This window comes from Clarias gariepinus, chromosome 3, assembly GCF_024256425.1.
Source record: "Clarias gariepinus isolate MV-2021 ecotype Netherlands chromosome 3, CGAR_prim_01v2, whole genome shotgun sequence".
Classification (NCBI taxonomy): domain Eukaryota; kingdom Metazoa; phylum Chordata; class Actinopteri; order Siluriformes; family Clariidae; genus Clarias; species Clarias gariepinus.
The window spans coordinates 5,113,733-5,128,761 of record NC_071102.1 but is presented as its reverse complement, the minus strand read 5'-3'; the positions used below and the strand labels follow the sequence as shown (position 1 = coordinate 5,128,761).

The window sequence follows — 15,029 nt, the reverse complement described above, 5'->3', positions numbered from 1 at the left end:
TGGACTTGTCTTCTGGTGGACTCGTAGGAGGGGGGGATGGAGAGAACGAGGAATCGGTGAAGACAAGCAGAGGATGAAGTGGAGAGAGAAAGAGGAAGGTGGGGGTGGGAGGAAATGCTGTTAACCAGCTCTGCTGGAGGCAATCCTCAGTTCTAGTGTCTGAAGTGTCTCTTGCTATCTCACTCTCTCTCTCTCTCTCTCTCTCTCTCTCTCTCTCTCTGATGATGCAATGGCCTCAGTTTCCCCACATGCTTCTGCTTGACACAGAGAGCCAAAGCTCAGAGGTTCAGCTGCCTCACACTCTCTCTCTCTCTCTCTCTCTCTCTTTCTCTCTCACACACATACACACGCGCACGCACGCACACACACATGCACACGCACGCACACACATAGTGCTTGCCAGGTTAACCACACCAACACACACACATAGACAGAGTGCACTCATACATGCACACTCTGTCCTGTTCCTCTGCCAGACACGTACCAAAGCACAACCATAAGCTGGTAGACTCACACGTACAGCTACCTACTGGTCGTCCTTGATTACATCATATTCTGCAATTTTTTTAATTAGAGTTTGGTTTAATTCAAGTTTTTACTTTCCACAATTATTATTTAGTACACTTTGACTATCTGTAAAACCTCCATAACGGCTCTAAACTAAGGTGCTGGTTGTTGATTGGTGAACATTTTGGTCTGGCTTTCCTGTGAAGATCTTCATGAGAGACAGTTTCATCATGGTGATTGATGGGTTTTGCAAATGCACTTGACACAATACTGTTCTTGCAGGAACGGTTTCAGAACGATCAACCGTGTTTCAGAACGTGTCTTAAAATAATAATTGACTGTTGTTGTTGTTCTTGCTGTTGTTGTTGTTGTTGTTACTTACTTACGAATCCCATAGGCGTTAGGTCAAAGTTTTGCCATCTCCACTATTGTTCTATAATGTACAGAAATAAATCACTAAACAAAAAACATTGAATTAGAAGGTGTGTCCAAACTTTTAACTTGTACTGTACTGTATGTTTAATATATAATTTTTTTTCTGTTAATATTGCAACAGCTAATGGCAATACTATTACTACTAACTACTACTACTACTACTAATAATAATAATGTTAATAAAAGTAATAATAATAACTGCTGCACAAGTAATCGCATAAAAATCGAACTCGTCTGGAATTTCTGTAGAACTTTCAATAATTTAAGTTCTTTATGTTCTTTAAGTTAATTATTTGTTCTTTTAAAAAAAAAAATTGAATTTAAAGGTGCTAAATAAATATGTCTTGATGACATCATTTGTCTAATTATTAGATCTTGGCCTAGATACATTTAATTGCACTTTTTCCACTTTTGTTTACATATCACAGTTTAAGGGTGTGTTCACACTTGACATTAAAACAAGCTCTGGTGCGATTGTTCTCTCAGTGCAGTCCTCCTAGACGAGTGTGAACGCCGCCATCCAAGCTTCAGTGCGCGCCGAGCAAGTGAACCGAGACCCTTTTGGAAAGGCGTTCCAGATGAACTCAAAAACATGGGACATATGACCCAGCACTGCTGCGTGTACTTTTGTGTGCGGTGTTATAGAGAATGTCCTTGGATGTTCATCAAATTTAACATTTCATTTGAATCTGGCCCAGTGTGCCGTGCTAACTAACGCGCGTCAAGTAGATAGGACTTGCTATTTCTCACTCAAAGACACAAAAAGACACACGATATCACAGCAGGATCTACGACAGTTAAATGGTCTGATGTGCACCGTCATACTTGTATGTTTTTGAGTGCTCTCGTGCTGTACCATCACGCCTGGTCCTGTGCTCTCGGACCAGCAGCCAGATGCAAGAGAGGGAAGGGTCTATCAAAGAATATGATTACAAGTAATATAATTGTAATTAAAGACAATACTATACCACTTTTCTTCTTTTACATTACTGATACCAATACTGAAACCTTTAGTATCGGTGGCGCTGATTGGGTCATTTAAAAATGACTTAGTTTCAACCAAATCCTTCTTTTCTTTTTTTTGTTGGTTTTGATTTGATACTGATTCTGGAAATCAGTTCAGTGCTGTCGCTTCACCTTTTACACATCGATATTATGTCTATTTTACTTGATATATAAAGTTATATAATATGTAATTAATCCTCCTTAAGTTTGTAGAGTAACCTAAACATGCTTTTTTTTTATTAATTATGTTTTTTTCAACTTACATACATTGCATAACCAAAAAAAAAAAAGTGGCATTTTAGAAGGGTCAAATTATTGGGCTGCATCAAGTAAAAAGGAGAAAAAAACAAGGAGATTTGAAGTTACTGGAACTGGATTAAGATTCCATCAGAACGGTATCAGAACTTGGAATCATAGCGCAGAACCGTCAACTTTGTAGAAGAAATGTGGTCGGGGGAAAAAAAACAGAAAGGAGAACACTTGGTGAAGTTGCATGGATAAAAAAACAAAAATCAAGAATTAAAATCAGAGCTATTTTAAATTATGAAAGTAAGAGCGTTCCCTTAGACACACAATCTGATGGGAACCCACAGGATTGGGACTAAAAAGCTGTTGTGTGTCCATAAGAAAACCAATATTAGGTGAGCCTAATCAGGAAGAATCATTTAAATTTGTTAGGGAGCATAAAGATTGGACTTGGAGCAAGCAATGGAAAAAGGTCATGTGAGTCCAGATTGGGACGGGAAGCGCATGGAGCGACGTACTCGTCATTCGAGCAGGGCCAGCTTACTGGTTAAGTTGTTGGCCTACAGTTCAAAAGGTCCCAGGTTCAAATCCCAGCACCAACACCAAGTTGCCACTGTTGGGCCCTCAAGCGAAGCCCTTAACCCTGGAGTGTTCAGATGTATACTGAGATATAAGTAACTTCTAGATGAGGGCGTCTTCCACATGCCGAGTGTGCAAACTCCAAATGCTGTAATTTAATGTACCCCGCCTGGTGCCATCAGTCTCCCACGACCTTGTATTTAGGACTTTTGTGAAGTTACATTTGAATTTTTCAACAAATGTATTTTCCTTTACACTTCCTTATATGGAAATCCCTATTTGTTTTATTTATATTATATATAAAACATAATCTACAGTCAAGGCGATAGTAATAAATTGTAGTTATTATTTATCAATAATAGTATTGATAAATAAATATGTAAATAAGTTAAGTTGATGCACAGGTCAGTATGGCACAGTTCTTTCACAGCGGGTCATAAAATAAATAAGTAATTGCACACAAGTCATATAGGGAAGCTGTAAATATAAATGTAATGCATAGTGTCCACTGTACAAGCCTCGGGAGGCAGTGTGATGATCTGGGGTTGCTTCAGTCGCTCAGGTCTAGACGTTATGGGGCAATAAAATGAAGTCAGCTGACGACCTGAATGTACTGAATGACCAGGTTATCACATACCTGATGGCACGGGTTGATCCTGGGGACTCGGATTGTAAAAGAGTGGTTCTGGAATCATTTTCACACATGAACTGGACACCACACCGTGTGCTGAAATGCATTTAGGCTGGGTATCGAATAGAATTATTAAATTAATAATTATGATTTTTTTATGGTACTACAATTAATACATCTAATGCTATTACTACTAATAATAATGAAAACAACAACATCCTTTTTACGGTTCGAATGACAAATACATGTTGAAATCTCCATGTCACCAATGGAGGCAGATAAATGGCCGTCAGGAAACAGACAGTCGGGGAGCAGACTGACACATAAGCAGAAGGCCAGCTGAGTTAATTTGTTTGTCCTCACGGGTCCTTAATTAAAGCTTAGGCAGGATGTGCGGATTGTGTGACTTCCTGTTGAGAGAGGGAGACCGAGAGTAAGAGAGTGGATGAAGGTTAGACGGAGCTATTCATGTGCAGTGGAGTGGAGAGGGCCAACAGATGCACAATGTGATCCAGTCACACTCAGATGAGCAGAGAGATGGGGAGAGAGGGAGGGAGGGAGGGAGGGAGGGAGGGAGATAGAGAGAGAGAGAGAGGGGCGGGGGGAGAGGAAGGAGAAACGTACTCACTATTTCTCTCTGGTACGTCAGCTGTGAACGAGAGCCCTAAGGCTTGCATCACCTCTTCATGCTTTGTCTTTTTGTAAGCTTGCTTCTTTTTAGGGTTAAATTAATCACAGCTAAGCTACCTTGTTTCGATCATTTGAAATTGAATCTAGTTGTGATCAAGCTGTTGTGTTTACTAGGACCCTCAAGTTACACTTGTTGTTAGTCTTTTGGCTGATCACGTCCCGATCTGAAGATCCGATCCGCACGTAACTTGGCACAGGTGATGCCCTTCCCGACGCAACCACCCCCATTTTATCTGGGCTTCGGGAATTGAACCCGACCCTTACACATGGCTGACGAGGAACCTACCAGTAAGCCAGCAATGAATGTCCTGTGATCCTGATATCACACTAATAATCTCAGACAAATTAAATGGAATAATGACGGTGGTGTAAACCTTTGATAATCCGTTTAATATCAATTAATTATCCATGTAAACTCTCGATCAAGATTTTCTCTCTTGCTGGAATAAATATGTTTTTTTCTGTGCATCTTTCATCGTACGAGGATAACATTAGGTGATGATGGAACATTTTTCTGGTTAAAAATGTTATTAAAATATTATTGCTATGATATATGATGCAGGTTCATATCTTGGTCAACTTCTGCTTTGGAATAATATTTTTTTATTTAAAAAAAAAAAAAATTTCAGAACGATTTCAATCAGATTGAAAAAAGAAATATTGTTTATGTAACTTCAGCAATGTAGTGTGTCTGTAATTACAGTGTAATATTAATGATACAGAGTCGTTTCCCAGCACAGTTTAAGGACAATTTTGACTCCTTTCCATTGTCACCCTGCCTTTAAACGAGTTCGTCTAAGCAATTTAAAAGCTTCTGTGCTAGCTAGATGTCAATTAGACTTCAATTACAAGCTAGCCTATACTTAGTGTCCCTGTTTCCTAGTTGCCTAGCAACAGCAATCCTCACAACCGTAACCATTTGAAACATACGGTGGATAGATGAAACGTAGATACCGACCCCACACTGCCTTATTCATACCTTACGTACAACTGATGGTTTATCTATTAATTCATTCATTTATTTACAAACTTTGCTTTATTGATAATTATATCATTTTATGCAATTATAAATATTTATATATAATATTTGTACATGTTCTTCAAACTGTATTTAAACCCGAATTCGCAGAACATGGTAGTTTCCTGTTATCACTCCCGTTATGGTAGCTGAACGTGTTTAGCCTAATTATAAAACGATGAGATGGAACTCCATTGCGTAATATTGTGGAGGTCGCCTTTATGCCAACAAAACAACTCTGACCCCTTTGTAGTATGGACTCCTCAAGAACAACCAGATCCAAGGATTAGGACTTGTTCGTCCAACATGTCCCACAGACGCTCAGTGAGATTAAGATCTGGTGAATTTGGAGGCCACGTCAACATCTTGTCTTGTCATCTAGGCGACATGCAAGCACCCAGGCCACCTCCCTGCATTGCTCCGTGGTCCAGTTCTGATCCTCACCTGCCCATTGTAGCTTTAAGCAGTGGACATGGGTCAGCATGACCTGACCGGTCTGTCCTGAGACATTTCTGTCTGAACCAGGATTAACTGTCGTCCCTGTCGCCGGTTCACTGGTTGCACTTCCTCATTCCAGTTTTGGTAGGTTGTAACCGTTGCATACCAGAAGTGGCCAAAAAGACCTGCTGTTTTAGAGATGCTCTGACACAGCCGTCTAGCTAGTACAAATCGTCTTCTGTAAAAGTCACTTAGATCCGTACCCTTGTGTTCGCTGCATTGTTTTTTTTTTTTTATTTAATGCAAAGTATTTGATTTTTCAAATACAGCGACTTTTATTTTGTCAAGTTATTAATAATTGATCAACAAAGTTTTCAAATGTGTAAAAAGACCAAGAGATAATAGATTGGTTATAATTCTTGACATAAACATAACATAGTGGCTGAAACCGGCCAATCCTTAACCTCAGCACTGCCAGGGAAGGCAATCACATCTCATATCCATCATCTGTATAAGCAGTTAAGTGCTGCCAGTAGCAGAGGATTTTTGTAACGTCACATTGGCCATAACCCGCCCTGGAAGCTAGAAGAGCTGACGTTAAGCCCTGCCGCATCGACCTTAGTGTAGTGTAGTGGTGATGTAATCTCTTCACATCTGTGAAGTGAAATGTCTCTCACACTCGTGTTTTGATTTTCAGAGCGTGCATCTTGTCTCTTGCTTGTGGTCGTAGATGCCAACGTGTAGTAATATCTTATTGGCAGGATTAAATTAGTGTTTACACCAGCTTTTCTCAGGGGAGAGAACATTTACCATATGCTGTTACACGGGGAAAAATATATATACAGCTGGAAACAGTGATGAAGGGGGCCAGGCACCTTATAATTTATCCGACGCGGTGTAAAGATTAGAAAGTGGATTATTTTTCAACAGTAGCATCTCCTACATTCTAGGGTGTTTTATTCCTCTTATACCACAACGGTTTCCCAATGATGCTTGCTTGATTATTTATTTATTTATTTATTTATTTATTTTCCAATGTATATTTTCTTACCAGTCCATCCTTTTTTAAGTTAATAATAATAATAATAATAAGTCTAGTTACCAAGAAATCAGAAAACATATACTTTATCAGAAAACATTTTGTATATTTAAAGAAAACTTCATCATACACTGGCCAAAAAGAAGTCACATTGCAGGAGAGTCAAAATATTGGCCCTCATTCGTTCATCTTCTATACCACTGATCCTGTGTACAGGGTCACAGGGGCTAGAACCTAACTCAGGAGACTTAGAGCACGAGGCGGGGGTTCATCCTGAACAGGGTGCCACTCCATCCATACACACTACAGGCAATTTGGGAATGGAACACCAATTTGAGCATGCCAATGAGCCTAATCTGTATGTCTTTGGACAGTGGGAGGAAACCAGAGTACCAGGAGGAAACCCACCAAGATGGAAAATGCAAACTCCACACACACAAACCTGAGGTGGGAATCGAACCTTCTGCCCCTGAAAGTGCAAACCCCCCCCAAACCCCCCCACCAAACGCTACGCCACCATGCCGTCCTGATTTGAGATGACTGGAGTTGGGTTAATAACCGTCCGAAGCATTATTAAAACATGGAATGATGGTGATAAACCGTCGACTTCGTGGAAGAAATGTGGTCGGAAAAAAAACATATAAATCGATATCACTTAAACATTTGGTGACGCTGCATGGTGAAAAATCAACAGTAAAAATCAGAGCTATGTTTAATAGTGAAAGTAAGACTGGTTCCATACGCACACACGTAATGTGATGAGAACTCACAGGATTGGGATTAAACAGCTGTCTAGTCATACGAAAAGCACTTGATTAGTCAGACACATGAGAAGCAAAAAAAACAAAACGCTTCAGTTCGCTAGAGAGCATAAAGGTTGGAGTTGAAGCGATGGAGAAGGTCATGTGACCTGATGGGCCTATTCAAGAGCCATGGGCGCGTCAGGCTAAGAAGGGAGGCACATGAAGCGACGCATAGTGTCCACTACATAGTGTACCTCTGGAGACAGTGTTATGATCTGGGGTTGCGTCAGTCGCTCAGGTCTAGAAATAAAATGAAGTCAGCTGACGACCTGAATGTACTGAATCACCAGGTTATCATCACATCTGTGGAGTTTTTTTTGATGGGTATAATCCAGGACTCAAATTTTGAAAGTGTGGCTCTGGAATCATTTCCATGCATGAACCGGACGCCATGTTGCGTGCCACATGTGATGATGTATTAAAACGAGCTTAATGAGCCTCGGAGGTGGAACTGCTTTTATAGAAAAGTAATCAAAAGCAGCTTTGAGAATTTAGCAGTACAGTAAACTCGTAGCAGCGCCGATCTGATTCTTTGTGTTGGTTATTATTTATTATAGTTGTTGTTGTGTAATTATGCCATCCATCACACAGCCACGGCAGACGTTGAATTAAAACCTTCCCCGCTGACATCAATCTGTTCTGAGATAGAAATTGTGATTCATGAAATTGTGATTCCGGATTATAGATTATACCCCACTTTTCTGAGTGTGTGTGTGTGTGTGTGAGAGAGAGAGAAAGAAGGAGCAAAAAGAGGGAAAAACCCCACAGGTGCCACTTTTTCACACTTCACTGATTCCAACTTGTGTGTTTTTTTGGTGTTTTTTATCCCCCCGCCTCTTACGTTCAGCTGTGTGAGGTGTGGAGGACTTGTTGAGGCCATGCGATCTGGGTGTTTATGTGCCTGTTGACGTGCGAGTGTGTGTGTGTGAGAGAGAGAGAGGTTGAATCGCCGTCTTTGTTGCTTCCTGACCCTGTCACAGCGAGGTTTATATAACTCACTCAGTCTGACAGGCGAAGACCAGAGAGCAGAACTGTAACGTGACACTCTGTCAGTCAGACACTCACACCCACACACACGCCCCCACACACACACACACACACACACACACACACTTGCTTGGTTCACAGATAGTAATTTGTAATGAGTGGGAAGCTGCTGATCTGAGAGCAGTTGTAGGAGGAGGAGGAGGAGGAGGAGTCTGCGGGGTTAAAGTTCAACAGGAAGTGGTGGAGGAGAGTGTGTGTCGGGAACGGAAGAGGAGGGAGGGAGAAAGGGGAGAAGGAGGGGCAAGTTGACTTGGCATTTTACCACACTAGGGCACATGGGAAGAGAGCCAGATCAAACTGAACAGTAGGTTAAACTCCAACACTGTCTCTGTCTTTAAAACAAAACAAAAAACAAACATGAAAAACAACAACAAACCTTTTATGTCTCTGTTTGATGGTTCAAAGTGTTTTATCGTGGTTCATTAGAGATTCAGTAGTTATGTATATATATATGTGTGTGTGTGTGTGTGTGTGTGTGTGTGTGTGTGTGTGTGTGTGTTAGCCAGCCGGATTTAGTGCATTTGAAAGGCGTGTGTGTGTGGGGGGGGGGACGGCAGACGTTTCGGGCGATCACACAGCTTGGCCTCCTTCCCTCGCAGCGTGTTAACTCTTCACACACCAGACAGATAAAAGACCCGTTAAACTTTTTTTTTTTTTCATGTGTGTAAAAATATATACAGAACATGTATAGAGTAACCTTCAAATATACAGTATATATATATATATAACCAGGTTCGGACGTGCTCTTTGGCGTTTTCTATTTTCATTCTTCTTTCATCTTTGTGTCGTTACCTGTTACTAAATGCCAGGTGATAAAGTGTGTGTGTTTGTGTGTGAGTGAGGGAAAGAAGGAGACAGAGAGGCGCTCGCTGATTGGTCGCACGGTCGACAGGTTTTTCAGGTATTCGCGTGAGATTTTGTTGGTTGCCATATTTTTTTTTGTCATGGCTCTGGGTTTTGTTTACAGAAATTAACAAAGCACACTAAACTCGCGCCCGTCCAACGCCGTCGCGTTTCCATCCCCTCGTCTTACTCGTTCTTCCACAGTCTTCCATTTCACGTGTTAATATTTTACTCGGCGCCAGGCACAAAATGGAGGTTGTTTTCTTTTTGTTGTTGAAATGAAAAAACAAAACATAGTTAATATGATGGTAGTTGATAACCATGTGTGTGTGTGCGTGTGTGTGTGTGTGTGGTTTGAGTGTGTGTGCGCACAGACCCTCCAGTATGAATTTTTAAGATCCACCCCAATAATTAAACCACTTCAGACAGGATCTGCTTTGATCTTAAAAGAGAAGCATTTTAGAAAATATTATCTTTTATCTTCTTTTTTTTAAAGATATTACAAAAGTTTTTTTTTTCATCTACAATCTGAACACATAAGGGCTTAAAAACTCATAAAATTTTAACTCGTTTATACATGAATTAATATTAGAAGTAACCGTAACGTCTAAAACTTATCGTTAAAGCTGAAAGGAAATCATACAAAATGTTGATCACAAATTTTGTTTTTTCTTTTTTTAAACAAACAAGCGATATTCTTTAATATCTCCTTCTTTAATAAGTTTTTACAAAGGTTGAAAGGTGATTTAAAGTTCAAAAACGAACAAAGGTGCACATTGAGTCTAGCGCAAATTATATTATTAATGTAATTAAACACGCACTGGTCGATCGAGCCCAGGTTTCCTCCCACAGTCTGAAGACATGCAGATTAGGTTAATTGGCGTTTCCAGTTTGCCAGAAGTATATAAGCGCTTGTGCTTGTGCCCTGCAATGTACCCGTCCAGGGTGCACCCCGCTAAGTGCCTCAAGTCCCCTTGGATAAGCTCCAGGCTCCAGAGTAGTGCAACAGAAGAGTGTTGATGAGTTCAAATCCCACTGCAGTTTCCATAGCCAGGAGTCTAGGGAGCAGATTGGCTGCACTTGAGAGAGAACTGAAGGCATACTCGCACTCGCACAGCAAGCAACGCTAACCAATCTGCTCATGTGGACAGCGATTCCGTCCTGCCCTCTAACGGTGTTTTTGAAGTGGGCACTTTAAAAAGATGCCGGCGTCGCCTTGGAGGAAGCACATGACAGCCGTCGACTCATTTGCAGTTAGATTTTATCAGTCAGAAATGATTTATAAATAATTTTCTTAAAGAAAAAAAAATAAGTAAGTGAAAGTCCTGTAACCTATCATGATCCCTACGAGGGGCGGGTCATTAAATTATTATTATTGCTAGGAAAATATAATGAAAATGAACGTTGGTTGTGAGCTTAGTGCTTCTTTACATGTCCTCCACCTAAGGCGACTGGACACACTTCTCCAAACGATGGATGAGCTGGTGGAGACCGTCTCTGAAGAAGCCTTCTTTCTGGCTCTTGTGGAAAAGTTCCACCTCGGAAATTATCTTTGAAACTGCGACGAAGTGGAAGGAAGAAGTCACAGGGTGTGATTGTGTGAGGTCGGGGGAGTAAAGGGGATGAGGCAGAATTTCGTACCCACAAGTTTCACCGTTCCATGAGCTAAATGGGCTGGCGGGTTGTCGTGATGAAGGCGAAACATTTTCGTGAGCCGGCGGAATTAAAACGCTGTTATTTTAAACAAGATTAGCTTGACTCATTTACGGAAACATAGTTTGGACAAATATTTTCCGTAGTATCATGATTTCTTTAGATTTAAAATTTTTTGTTTTTAAGCATCAATGTATAAAAGAACTGCAGTATTTTACCACATTAAATACAATCAAAAATATGAATACAAATATTTAAAAAAGTTATGGAATCAGCAGCAAATCAAAATATATGTTTATGCTCACAGTTATAGTTTTAAAAGAAGGAAAATCTAGTTATTATAGTTTGTAGAAAGAAAATCAGATTTCTTCAAAATTGCAAATGATGCATCGCTAATTATTATATTAATGATTCAAATAGCAAGTAGCTATGGTAATTGTTATTTATGAATCAATTCATTTAACAGATTTAAAGTCTGTTAACAACGGACGATTGTTTTGCGTAATATTTCGCCGTAGCTCAGCTATCGATTAACTTGTACATCACTGAGGGCGCATTTGCAGTTCAGACGGAGCACACTAGCGGGTGGTGTAGTTTTAGCGGCATTGTTTTTAAAGGACGACAAAGACGAGCAGTAGTTGTGTTTTCTTTTTCTTTTTTATTTAACTAATAAAGCTTCATTCGTTTGTTTCAACCTAACTTGTTCTTGGGATAACTCAAGCACTCAAGAACAAATGTACGTTTTGTTATACTTTATTATTATTATTAGTAGTAGTAGTAGTAGTAGTACTAGTAGCAATAGTATTATTATTATTATTATTTAATAACTGATTATTTATTGTTTGTGTTCATCAATCAGTTTAGGAAAAAAGGTGCAAGCCTTAGCAACATGTTTTTAATTTAACTTAATTAGACTTTTCATTAAACTTTGTTGTATAGGGCACTCAAGAAGAATTCATTCCAAATCAGTTGTGCTATTCTGTAGTCTTTTGCAAGCAGGTTGTGGCTCGAAAAACAACACTTTTTATTTTATTTTATTTTATTTTTTTACACTTTTTACCCACTTAGTTCAGCACAATTAATCACATTAAAAATCTAAATTGCGATATGAACCTTTGTCTTCTGTAAATCATTTTTAGTTGATAAATAAATATTGGTATCCTTTTAATTAGATTATTTGTTCTTTTTACTGTATATATTTTTTTATATATATTAAATATCATACTTTAAATCAAAACTACAAAACTTTTAAATAGCTTAAATCCAACACTTTAAGTCTTTAGAATTATTTGTCTTTTGTCAACAAGTCTTCTTAAGTCTTTACTTTCAATCAATATGTCTTCGTAACCCTTTGTTTTCAATAAAGAAGTCTTCGTAAGTTGTTTTGTTCCGTCAACAATGGAGATGTACAGTACGAAGAATTACGAAGAAGAGAGGCTTGTTGTTTGAAGACAGAGAATTGAGAAGACTTGTTGATTGAAAACAAAGAGTTGCAAAAATTTGGTAAATGAAAGTCCTTTGAAGACTTTTCATTGATGATGTTAACTTTTGAAGCTTCAATGATAAGCCTTTCTAAAACTACGTCATAGTTTTCATTAAACAAGTTCTTGAACTTTGGGGACAAAAATTCAAGGAAACCCGTGATTTAATTTACATCTAGACCTCCAGTCCGGGCTGCAGTTTTAGGAAATGAATCGACACCTTGTGACCAATCAGAATCGAGTCAACTACGCTGTGATCGAAATCGTTACAGAAGTTCACAGAAGGTTACAAAATGTCACAGGTGGGTGAAGACGGCGTGTGAAAAAAAATAAACAAACGCGACTTTCCGTGCTGCTCCTCTGCTTATGACTGAAATATGTTTTGGCCCCCCGTTGGCACGGCTCGTTTGCATGCGTGGTTCAGAAAGTGCTTCCTGTGAATCGAGAGAGAGAAAGAGAGAGATGGTGATCTCGCTGTGATAAGTGGAGCGTGGGGTGTGTGCCTACATGTCGATCCCACGGGCACCTGCTTGCCCTCGCTACAGGAAGTGGGAAAAAAATCAAGTAGGCAAACATGCCAGGCTGCTTTTTAACTCGGTCAGAATTGTTGGCAAATAATAGGAAAAATAATAAATAACGCTGATATAAGTGCGTTTTTAAGCTTTTACGTTTAAAGCTTAAGATTCAAACCACTGCTTTTTAATTGAGATAATCTTATTTCCAATTAAGGCTGATGAGAGTGGAGCATCGTGGATGTTCTGACCGTGCGGGGAAATCTTTACTGGATGATTACTATTAATATCGCTCGCTCTGCAGCCCGGGAAGAGAAGGAGATGAGATGACTATTTTTGCAATTCAAGATGGTAGTCGGTATTACTGCCGCTTTTACCCCCTTCCCACAAAAAATGCATTTATCTTCTATATTTTTTTATATCCCATTTTTATTTGTGTGTGAGTTATACAGTGTACATCAGTATAACTCACTGATTTTAAAAAGAAGTGTTTGAGTACATTTTAAAGCGTAAATCAAGGTGTTAGCTTGATTTACCGCCATCCATCTATCCAACCAATCGACCCACCCAGCTAATTTTTAAATCGTTTATCATAGCTTAAAGCGTTTTCATTTTTAGAACTCGTTATTGTGCAAAATTCCTGTCGTATTTAGGCATTTAGATGGGCCTCCAGTACAGATAGAGGGTAGGATCGTCTATTCAGTATTTAGAATAGATCGCAATTCTTTTGTGGTACAATTTGTAAATCGCACGTTTGAAGTTGCAGTTCCTCGATAATCCTATAAATGGTGCTCTAAACTATTCACACATTGGCATAATAAAAAAAATCAAATATTAAATTGAGACATTTATAAAATCAAGATCCTTGAAAAAGGTTTATCGTGATAAAATCGGATCGGGTCGTCCCTGGTGACTCACATCTCTAGCTCATAAACACTGAAATAGCACGTTTTGTCGGAGGATTGAATAAAAAAAAAACCATGATATAATGCATGATTTCAGCTGGAGCATTTTCAGACACCTGTGCTCGTGTCCGTCTCATTATCTGATCTGCACAGCCAGAGCTGGTAACACGCGAGAGCATCGCTTTTTTGGCATTTCGCTACCATTAAGACATAGCCCTAAGACTGACTTCCTTATTCTCTTCTTCTTCTCTTGTTTAACGGTGGCTCACAAACCAGCTAAGTGCATACTGCCCCCTGTTGTATCAGAGGGTAAAAATACACAATTATAATCGCGCCCTAAATGTCATGTCAGGGGACTGAATGTCGGCGCGTGACGTCTCGGTGCCTCAGGAGCTCGGCTTTCACATTCTTACCGCCTTTCATCCAGAGACACCTGTTTCCTCTTACCTCCCACCAGCCAGATCGCTGATTTAAATCTCCCCTAAGTGTGATTAAGCGTCTCATCCAGGGTGCGTTCCTGTCGCGCGATCAGTTCCCGGGTTCACTGTGACCCTGACCGGGGACGAAGCGCTCGCTCGAGATAAAGGAATGAAAAGCACGTAACATTAACGAGCCTCACCGTCATGTCCGAACTCCGAGACTCTGTCTCGACAGCTGCGCTTGCTTTTTTTTTTTTATGTTGAGAATTAAAGTAGTTTACAAAGTATCGTGTCATGTGCTTTCGAACTATTTTGACGTAACATGACGGTGACGCCGCACGTCCTTTTGTCACGTCTTTTATAAGGTTTCAGGAAATAGATGGTGAGGTGAAGAAAGTGTGTTAAAGCGGCGGTGATCAAGCCATCTGAAAAACACATGCTTGAAATTGTGCACACACACACACACACACATGAGTGTCTTCAGGGAGCTAAGCTGGTCATACACTTTTCATGTGCATGTGTATATTTTAGAAAAGCTCCTCAAGAGATCTGTGCAATGTGCTTACTTGTGCTCTATCAAGTGTTTGTGTGTGTGTGTGTGTGTGTGCATGCATGTGTTGGAAAAGGCCTCTCTAGAGAGCTGTGTGCTAGCCGATACTCCTGTCTCTCTCTCTCTTACTCTCTGTGTGTGTGTGTGTGTGTGTGTGTGTGTGTGTGTGTGTGTGTGTGTGTGATGGAAAGGGCCTCGCTAGGGGGCTTGGGTTGCCAGTGTTCTGTC

At 39.9% G+C, this 15,029-nt stretch overlaps 1 protein-coding gene across 8 annotated transcripts in view; it reads left to right on the top strand.

Annotated features, from left to right (window-relative positions):
• Positions 1-15,029, top strand: part of chd9 (chromodomain helicase DNA binding protein 9) — a 100,914-nt gene that overhangs the window by 17,927 nt on the left and 67,958 nt on the right. The window contains exon 1 of one of the 8 annotated variants that reach the window (XM_053493389.1): positions 8,689-8,742. The exons of the other annotated variants lie outside the window; for them this stretch is intronic. The gene's annotated coding sequence lies outside the window, so the exon portion shown is untranslated. Of the gene's footprint in view, positions 1-8,688; positions 8,743-15,029 lie in introns of those variants that run through there. 8 annotated transcript variants of the gene reach the window in all.